Here is a 10,148-nt window from a genome sequence, read left to right on the forward strand (position 1 = left end):
GCTGCCATTTTTTTTGTATTGTGAAATCTGAAACCAGAAAAAAAAACCAATTGATTATTGTTTTAACAACAGGTAATACTGTGTCGTACCTTGTGTCGTCTTTGTTGAACGTAACGATAATTTGATTCAAGAACATCACCTGAAAGGAAAGAAAATATAAGCTCTTCATTGAATATTCGGCAAATGAGCCAGAAATCTATCAGACAAAGAAATAAGGAAAATAAGGATATTAATTAGAAAGAGTTAGCGTTAAGTAAATTAATAATTAAGTTTTGTACAGGGAATAATACCTAAGGTGAAAAATATTAGTAGGCGTAGGGCAACAGTAGACTTAACTTTGAGCCTTGTTTTTTTTTGTATTTTCTAGCGAGCCGTGATCAGAGGAACGGCAAAAGCAAACTGGTAAGAGAGCTCTTTTAGTGGTTGTGTAGAGTAAAGCGCTTGTGCCGGTAGTGGGCACTAAGAACAAGGAAAAAGCTTAATCCTATTGGAAAGCCTTAGAAATTGAGCCTGAAGTCGTGAGAGATAAGTCTAGGTATTATTCTCCTAATTTGTTCTTCAAAAAATTTATTGTTCAATTATTGTGTAAGGAAAACAAAAGGGAATTTCTATTGAAAATTTAATTTTAATAAATTGTCTAATGTAGTGTTGAAGATTAATTAAGATGTGTTGCTAATTGTTTGTGATTGCGTGGAGAACGCTATGAGGTAAGTGTGGGAAGTGGAGTGTGTGGTTAATGGGGTCCAGGAGAGATTATCGATGAGGACCATCTGGACCATGGTAGGGTGGGCCAGTGTAGGGTCGGGACAGCAAGACCCGTGTGTGGATGTTTTCTCGTAAAGTAAGTAAATGTGAAGGTAGGAAAGAAAATTCACCCTCATTCAATGTTTGTGTGTGAGTCCTGTTTTGGCGGGTTGAGACCCCATGCCGCCTTTGAGATGTCTCTAGCTAGTCTGGTGGCTAAAGCGGACGCCCTAAAAGCACACATAACAGAGATGGCGCCCAAACGAAAAGAAAGATAAATTAGTACCTGATGCGCATTTCAAAATGGCGCGGAAACGAAGTCGTTTAAGAACTGTGATGTTAGGAGATAAACAGTGCAATATTACCACCTATGCACCGAGAAATAGACAACTAATGAACTAAGTAATAGACCTAAGGAAACAATTCATAATCTTTATGCAAACTATGATTTCCGTTGCAGCCGAATTTGTATGTAACAGATTATGTTGTGCAATAATAATTATAGTAGGCAAGAAGGAAATGTTTTCTCAATTTAGCATCGGGGTTGTGCAGTAGCTCAGAGATTCGTTGATGAATAATGAAGTATTGCCAATGTCGTATTTGTTTTCTTTTTAGTTTTTTTTTATATAATCAATAAACAGGAGATAAAGCATGAGATTTACACAGACTTCAGCTTAGGGAAAATAAGCAACAGCCAATCGGCTATTTAAGAGATTCAGCGATTGTAGTGTTGCAAGTACCGTGCTATGAGCTTGTTTTTTATATTATTGATGGGAAGATGTCATAGTCAGCGAAGAAGTACATGTTTTAACGTTGTTTTTTTTTATCTGTTTGGGGAAACATCCATATATCTCTATAGAGAGCACTGTAATGAAAATTCAAGTACAATACCACACCACATCCATACTGCCTCTGAAAGAAAAGCCGTACCCATGCAAATATATGTATGAATTGTCCTTTAGTAAATTATTGCGTTTATATGTGTTTGTGTAGTTCGTAATATTGAGGTTTAGTAGAATTATTCTTGTTAATTAGCATTTTAATTGAGACTACCGCTCGTTTATCTAAAAATACGATCACTCTTGTCAACTTAGTTGAAAAAAATACCAACATTTTCTGAGAGGCTAGGGGATATGAATTATAACACTAGGTCTAAACAACGAAACAAAAGAGGTAGGCCAGAAACCTTTGATTTCAACAGATCGGTATATTACCCAAGTACTCGTAAACAAAGAAGAATAGGCATCGGGGACGAAATGGCGGAATCGAATCCTAATATGACTCCATACCAATTCATAGACTTGGCCGATTCTATAATCAGACGTGAAAATAACAATATGCCAAGTGGGGGAAGTAACCCGGTAATGAATGAGTCAGGTGAACTCTTAAACTCTGAGGTAAGAAGTTTAGTACACGAGGAAGCAGCATCTGTTCAGAAATCCCTGGAGGATAAAGTTAAAAGCTTGGTACAAAATGAGATGTCAGAGGTGAGAAAAATGATTGATAGTTTGACAAGGGGAATGAAAGATCTGTCGGAGGTTGTTCGCGCACAGACCGGGTCTACGGCGACGGCAAATCAACCAATTTCTAATCCAGAGATGGTTAATTCTGCGCCTATGCAAATGCCATCAAACGAGGATAACCCCATTACGACATTTACAAACAGTCAACAAACGTCCAATAGAGCGACATTTAGTTCTGCACCTATACAGGTACCAGCCAACAGGGGTAATCCTACGATGATAAATACAAATAGTCAACTAACTTCTAACCCGGCGATGGTTAATTCGGTACCGATACAAATGCCGACAACCAGTGGTAACCCCTTGATGACCTATATAAATGGTCTGCCAATTATCCAATATCCTAGTACAAACCCCACACCGGCGGTTAATCAGGGGATAGTGCCAGTGAATGCACCAATGAATGAACTTTTGAGAACTAGGGTGGACAAACTAGGTCTGAATTTTAGTGGAGATCCGAAAGATCTTAGGGTAGCTGATTTTGTATACCGCTTAGAAATCATGAGGGAACAATATGGTATACCATGGGCCGAAGTCCTGCGGGATTTTTCGTTCCTTGTCTCCGGCCAAGCCAGGGAATGGTATTGGTTGTATCGCCGAAACAATATGGGGACTGATTGGGAAGGTTTGAAACTTGCATTGCTTAGTCAGTATCAGACTCCTCAGTCGAAATTCGATCTTCTTCGAGAGTTACTGGAAAGGAAGCAGAGGTACAATGAACCAGTGAACGCTTATTTCCATGAAATGGGAATATTGCGCTCGAGGTTAATGCAGCCCGTCTCCGATAACGATATGATCAAAATATTGAAAGGTAATATTCGTGAAGACATAAAACGACATGTCTATCAGATGACCATATCGTCGGTTGAACAATTGCGCATAGAGTGTATAGACGCAGAGCGAAACTTCCCGAGACGTGAAACGAAACCTATGACTGTACCTCAAAGACCAAATAGGCAGGTTAATGAAATCTATGAAGAGGAACAATGTATCAACATCGAGAGCGATGATGTTCTGGCGGAAGACAATATTTCAGCAATCCGTTTCCAACAGCAGGCCAAGCCGCAAATTAAGTGCTGGAATTGCCGTGAAAACGGGCACCTTTTCATGGATTGTCCGGCGGAGTACAGAAAGTTATTTTGCTATAAGTGTGGTAAGCCAGACACAGTAACTCCGAAATGCCCGAATTGTCGACAGGGAAACCAGAGGAGGGGCGTGGAGAATACAGGGGACCCACGTCCGGCGGAGAACCCTGCGACTCAAAATTAGTACCGGATATATCGGTTAAAATTCTAGCGAGAAAAAAAGAAAACCCCGTGAAAAGTAAAGTATACAATACGGAATTTTCTCCAGCGGAGAGACACTATATCCCACTGGAAGTGCGCCAAGAAAATTATAAGAGGACAAGAGAGAGAATTTTTAATTCGGAAATTCACAATATCCCTAAGAAAATTGAACATTTAAGAGAAAAACAAAAACAATGGCGTCAACAAAAGAAATGTTTAGTCGATTCCCTATCAAAAATATCAAAAAGCACAAAAGATCCCAGAGTTTTTGCAAAAGTTAGTATACAAAATAAGAGCATTGAAGGTCTTCTAGATACGGGAGCCTCAGTTAGTTTGTTGGGTAGAGACTGTAGGGAACTAGTGGAGGAATTGGAAATTCCCATCATTCCAATGACCAGCAGGGTTGCCACAGCTGGCGGAAAACAATATATGGTTTTGGGCAAAATACAAGTTTCGGTACAATATCAAAACCAGAAAAAAAGTATGATGTTATTTCTGTGTCCAGAATTGGAACAGCGACTGTACCTTGGTATAGATTTCTGGCGAATCTTTCAACTAGCTCCCGACGTAGTGGGGGTATCGGAAATCAACGTTGAAAAGATTACTACAGATATGGCGGAAAAAGACTCCAAGTATAAACTGAACCCGCATGAGTTGACAGAGGATCAAGAAAAGAGACTAAATGAGGTTATAAGTAAGTTCCGTACTTTCGAAAAAGATGGTTTGGGGTGTACAAATCTCGAAAAGCACAGTATAAAATTGATTGAAGGGTCAGAGCCGGTCAAAGACAGGCATTACCCGATGTCTCCAGCTGTCCAGGCAATTACATACCAGGAGGTAGACAATATGTTGGCTTTAAACGTTATAGAAGAAAGCGAAAGCCCCTGGAGCAATCGGACAACGATCGTACGGAAGCCCGGGAAAAACCGCTTTTGCCTAGATGCCCGGAAGTTGAACAAATTGACGATAAAAGACGCCTACCCACTGCAAAATATTGAGGGAATATTAAGCCGGATTGATGAGACTTATTTTATTAGCAGTGTGGATTTAAAATGCGCATTCTGGCAAATTGAGCTGGACGAAGAGAGCAAATCGTACACCGCCTTTACTGTCCCAGGTCGTCCATTGTATCAATTCCGCGTGATGCCGTTTGGCCTGTGCAATGCCGCACAAAGATTATGCCGTCTGATGGACAAAGTCATTCCCCAACGATTAAAGGAGAATGTCTTTGTATACTTGGACGACCTGTTGATAATATCAGGCGATTTTGACGAGCACCTGCGTCTGCTAAGCGAAGTTGCCGAATGTTTGCAGAAGGCCAATCTCACAATCGGGTTGAAAAAGTCTCAATTTTGTTTTCGACAGCTAAAGTATTTAGGGTTTATAGTCGGGGAAGGGGTTTTGCGTACGGATCCAGAAAAGGTAGAAGCAATTCAGAGGATTAAAGTCCCCAAGAATGCTAGGGAGGTTAGAAGTTTTCTCGGTACAGCGGGATGGTACCGCAGATTTATAAAGAATTTCGCTACCATTTCCGCACCCCTCACTGACACTCTTAAAAAGTCCATCAAATTTACCATGGATGAAAATGCGAAAAAGGCATTCGAGGACCTCAAAAAGGCATTAACATCAGCCCCTGTTTTGCGCCATGCTGACTTCTCAAAACGGTTTTATATTCAGTGCGACGCATCAGAGTATGGAATCGGTGCTGTTCTCTTTCAGCTTGATAGCGAAGGAGAAGAGCATCCGATTGCCTTCTACTCGCAAAAACTGAATAAATGTCAGCGAAATTACAGCGTCACTGAGAAGGAGTGTCTCGCCGCGGTAATGGCCATAAAACGATTCCGACCTTACGTAGAGCTCATGGAGTTCACCGTAATAACCGATCATGCGAGTTTGCAGTGGCTAATGAGCCTGAAAGACCTCAGTGGTCGGTTAGCTCGTTGGTCATTGCAACTCCAAGGGTACAATTTTAACATCGAGCACCGTAAAGGGAAGGAAAACGTGGTAGCTGACATGTTGTCCCGTATGCCCAACGCTGATGAAATGGACATCGATCAAATTTTTGACTTTGAGACAGTAGAATTTGAGAGTGAAGCCTATAAAGAGCTAAGAGAGGTGGTGGAGAAAAATCAAGAAAGTTTACCTGACCTCAAAATCATGGGCAATATGGTTTTTAAAAAAGGACATGCGTCATACGATCCGGAAACACAAGAGTTTCAATGGAAACTGTGGGTTCCTGAAGCGTTAACGCAAGTCTTGATAGAACAAGCCCACAATCCAACCACTTCTGCTCACGGAGGGATCGCAAAAACTTTGTACCGATTAAAAGAAAAATATTACTGGCCTAATATGGCGGTCCAAGTACGTAAATACGTCTCGAATTGTACAACTTGTAAAGAAACGAAACCCACCAATGAAAATACCCAACCAACCATCGGAGAGGAAGTCGTCACCCAACGTCCCTTTCAAAAATTATACGTGGACTTCTTGGGGAAATATCCACGCTCTAAAAGAGGCAACGCGTTTATTTTTATAGTGGTCGACCACTTTAGCAAATTCACCTTTTTAAAGGCAATGCGTGAGGCAACCGCTTCAAATGTGGTTAGGTTCTTAGTAGAAGACATTTTCAGAAAGTTTGGGGTACCTGAGACGATCCATTCGGACAACGGGGCACAATTCGTGGCAAAAGCCTTTAAGGAAATGATTGAAACTTATGGCATTAATCACCTCCAAACTGCACCGTATGCCCCGCAGTCCAATGCATCGGAACGGGTAAACCAATCGGTCCTTGCAGCCATAAGAGCCTATTTAGAAAACGATCACCGAGATTGGGATCTGTATTTAACAGATATCGAATGTGCTTTAAGAACATCGATACATAGTGCGACTGGTGTCACCCCTTTTTTCGCCTTGTTTGGCTATAGTATGTATACCCATGGGGCGGATTATAGGTTGGCTCGAAAGCTACATTCCCTGTCCGATCATGAGATCGTGAAATTGAATAGAAATGATAGACAGGAACTCATCCGAGCTAAGATAAAAGACAATATGCATAGGACATTTGAGCAAAGTGCAAAGCGGTATAATGCCAGGGCCAGAACGGTTATTTTTGCCCCAGGACAGGAGGTATTTAAAAGAAATTACGTTCTGAGCGACTTTGGCAAGAACTTCAATGCAAAATTTGCACGCAAATTCATAAAATGCCGTATTGTTAAACCGGTCGGCAATAATATGTATGCTATAGAAGATCTAAAGGGGAAATCAATGGGCGTGTGCCACGCCAAAGATCTCAAGAGATAGTTCATTAGTAGTAAAGAACTTTAAAAAGGCCAGGACCACATTGGATAGTCACTTTCAGTGATCTACAGTGCTGTGCAAACCGTTGACAACTGGAATGACTGTTTCACATTTTATGTAGTTCTGATGCAAGGCACATTTATAGAAGGTAGAAGTGACAAACAGCTGTATTTTTACTTTTTTTTGTAAATTGGGTTTCGTGAATTTTGAAACTTCGAAATTTGCTACCATAAAATACTTCGTTTCATCATAAACGTGTAATAAAAATTACCTACGAGAGTTCTGAACGCGTTATATTTACATTTTGATTAAATTTATTCTATTTTAGATGATTTTCAAAATGTATTTATGTCTTTACTGAAAAGATTTTTTTGGAGAGACCCTATTATTCAATATTTATCTTGACAATTAATTTTCAATAACAACAATGTTGATTTTGTAAATTTGTCAATTGTTGTAATTCATGCATATAACTTATACGAATTTGCCTTGTTCCGATGCAATTTATGGTTTGAAGTGCAAATGTTTTCCTAAGTCCCTTTTATATAGACTAACGGCCTGTTTTTGCAACAAGAGTCTTTCTATACATTCGTTGATTTCATCGGCAAAACCATATTTTTTTGTTTTTTTTGATCAAATATTGTCTTTCTGGGGGTGACCAGCAAACAGAACTTTTGATTTTCCACATATTGTCCTCACAATTTTGGGGTTCGTAACAAAATAAACGAACGAAAATGTCCGAAAGAAGCGATTTGCATTACAGAAATGTCTAAAACAAATCTTGAACTCACGTTTGGTTCTGCCCAGCACATTTGCAACTGAGAAAAGGATTCAAAATCTGAAGAAATTATTTTTATTTTGATATTATATTGTGAGTTAAACCTTGTGTTTGTTATCTGGAGAAACCACAAGGAATACTGTTTACGTAATAAATTAATAAATTTTGTGTAATCTTGTGATTCTACGTGAATTTATATCACTTCTGCTGATCGGGTCCGATAAGAAGACAAGGCTATTTGAATTCATAATATTTCTCCGGTTATTTCCTGAAAAAAAAATAGCTAGACTTCATGCCTCTAGTACCACGACTGTCCATAAAAATACCTCCAGGTCAAAATGAAACACCGTTTAAATTCTGAACCTTTTTGTACGAGGGGTCAAATTCTATTATCTTTCGACCTGGTGATCCGGTACAATTTTTAAGCCATACAACCTCAATATAGATTTAAATCGACAAAAAGTAGTCGATTCCGGCACTCCAAAAACAATTCAATATTTTATGCAAACTCTCTAAGGAAAATTCGATTTTCTTGCAAGTTATTGACTTCTAAAATTTTGCCTATATTGGTATAACAGTATCCGTGAGATGTACCTCCTTCCATCTGATGGCGATTTTAATACTTGTACGCGGAATCCAGCTCCGGTTTCGGTACTGTATTGTCCCTTGGATTGGATCCATATCCATAATAGGTATTCGTACCACGGAGTGCAAACATCTTCCGATGTTTCACACATCTTCCGATGTTTCACACATCTTCCGATGTTTCACACATCTCTTGGGAATAATTAAATAATCATTTTGTGTCTTGAAAATGAACCAATAACAGATCAAATAAAAAAAAACATACATATATTCCCAAAAATGACGATGTCCCTGGAAATAGATTGGAAGTGGGGGGAGGCAGCCGAATTGCAGATAGTTGGAGCACTTCGATATATTCGTTTTTAGTTTATTCTAAATGATAACAAGAGGCATTCCTAAATGACATGTAAAAATACAATAGTCCCCTTATTGGGTCTGTCTATATGTTCCCCGAAAAGGAATAAACGTCGGACATTACAAAAGATATTACTAATTGATACCATCACTTCCAGCTTTCACTGAATCAGTGTCCATTCCATAACTCGTGTTTTAAGTCATCAGAAAACGCCATTTAATTAAACACTTGGTAGTAACTCTGGAGAGTCTAATCAATTGTGAGTCAACAAATGCAAACACATAGAGATTAAAACCGAAATACACTGTCAACCATTTCCAGTACGAACAAAGATATCCACTTTACATCCTTTGTTGGAAAAAGTCCCACAAATTCTTTGAACGTAAAACCCAGTAATAACTTGGGGGATGTCATTTCCAAAAGAAAGAATTCCAAAGTATGTTGTTAGTAATAAGTTCCCGCACTTTATTCACAGTTTTACAGTTTACATTTTTTTGGGGGTATACACCACGAAAACCTGTCTGAGAGTTACATCTGATCAAGACACATATTTCCAGGGTGATCTCAGGTCAATTGCCCATGTGAGATTGTATTCCGCATATCAGCCGTATATATTACACTTCAAATAGTTTTAAAATCCAACCGAAGATGACCACAATTTATAAGGACAAAAACAATAACACCATTGTGGTGAAGTAAATACGGTAATTGGAGGACTCATAGCCACAAAGGGTTGACACCGAATTACATTGCAAGTACAAACACACTAAAGACAGGGTAAAACTCAAAAACAGGACATCACAGCTACGAACAACAGAGATCTGTACCTGTAGCCTCAATGAAAACAGGGTGGGTTTAAATCACGATTGTTCCGGAGGGAAAATTGTATTATTTTCCCCATAATTCTCCTGAATCGCACACCATTTAACTGAAAGGGAAACCGCGAATGAGGTTTGTCCATTACGTGCGCAAAATATAAGATTTACCTTGGTGGAACTATCCTATGAATATAGCCCGGCATGAGACAAGCAGGGGTGGGTGTTCCCCACGTGGTGTGCCAACCCGGCCATGCACATCAATTGCGGCTGCGAAGTCTCGCCGAACTTGAATGTTTGTTGCAGGCCCGGCTAAAACGAAAACCTATCGTAAGAAGCTTGAGCACAAGCATGCTGGCCGTCAGGGATCCTAATGATTTTGCCAAAAATATTCCTCATGTATGATTTCTTTCATATAAAGGTGGGAGGGGGTTTAACAGCGAGGTTGAAATTGCTTAAGTATCTTTCAAGTGACAGTGGCATTATGCCTATTCCTTTTATTGAGCGATAGCCAGAATACTTTTTCCTAAATATAATCTTGTGCGTTGATGAAGCACAATTGTAAAACGTGTGTATTGTCAAAGTAGTGGCGTGTTCTAGAATGATGGAATGGTTGGCTAGGGATCGCATGTTCGAAAGACGACCAGTCAGGGGTGATCAAAGAGGTAGGATATTACCAGGCGCAGAGTTGTATCGAGTGGGGACCTAAAGCAAAAGCGGGCGGAAAACAAGGCGAATTGGATTTCAGGAGATTTATAAATATGG

The 10,148-nt window shown here is 39.6% G+C and overlaps 1 long non-coding RNA gene across 1 annotated transcript; it reads right to left on the minus strand.

Annotated features, from left to right (window-relative positions):
• Window positions 1-9,005: 9,005 nt before the first annotated feature.
• Window positions 9,006-9,986, minus strand: LOC141393153 (uncharacterized). Its single transcript, XR_012410011.1, has 2 exons — window positions 9,555-9,986; window positions 9,006-9,496 (listed from the first exon to the last, which is right to left on the minus strand). It is a non-coding gene; the product is annotated as an uncharacterized lncRNA (long non-coding RNA).
• Window positions 9,987-10,148: the final 162 nt, after the last annotated feature.

This window comes from Musca autumnalis, unplaced genomic scaffold (genome assembly GCF_047663935.1).
Source record: "Musca autumnalis isolate F117 unplaced genomic scaffold, ASM4766393v1 scaffold_2, whole genome shotgun sequence".
Lineage (NCBI taxonomy): Eukaryota > Metazoa > Arthropoda > Insecta > Diptera > Muscidae > Musca > Musca autumnalis.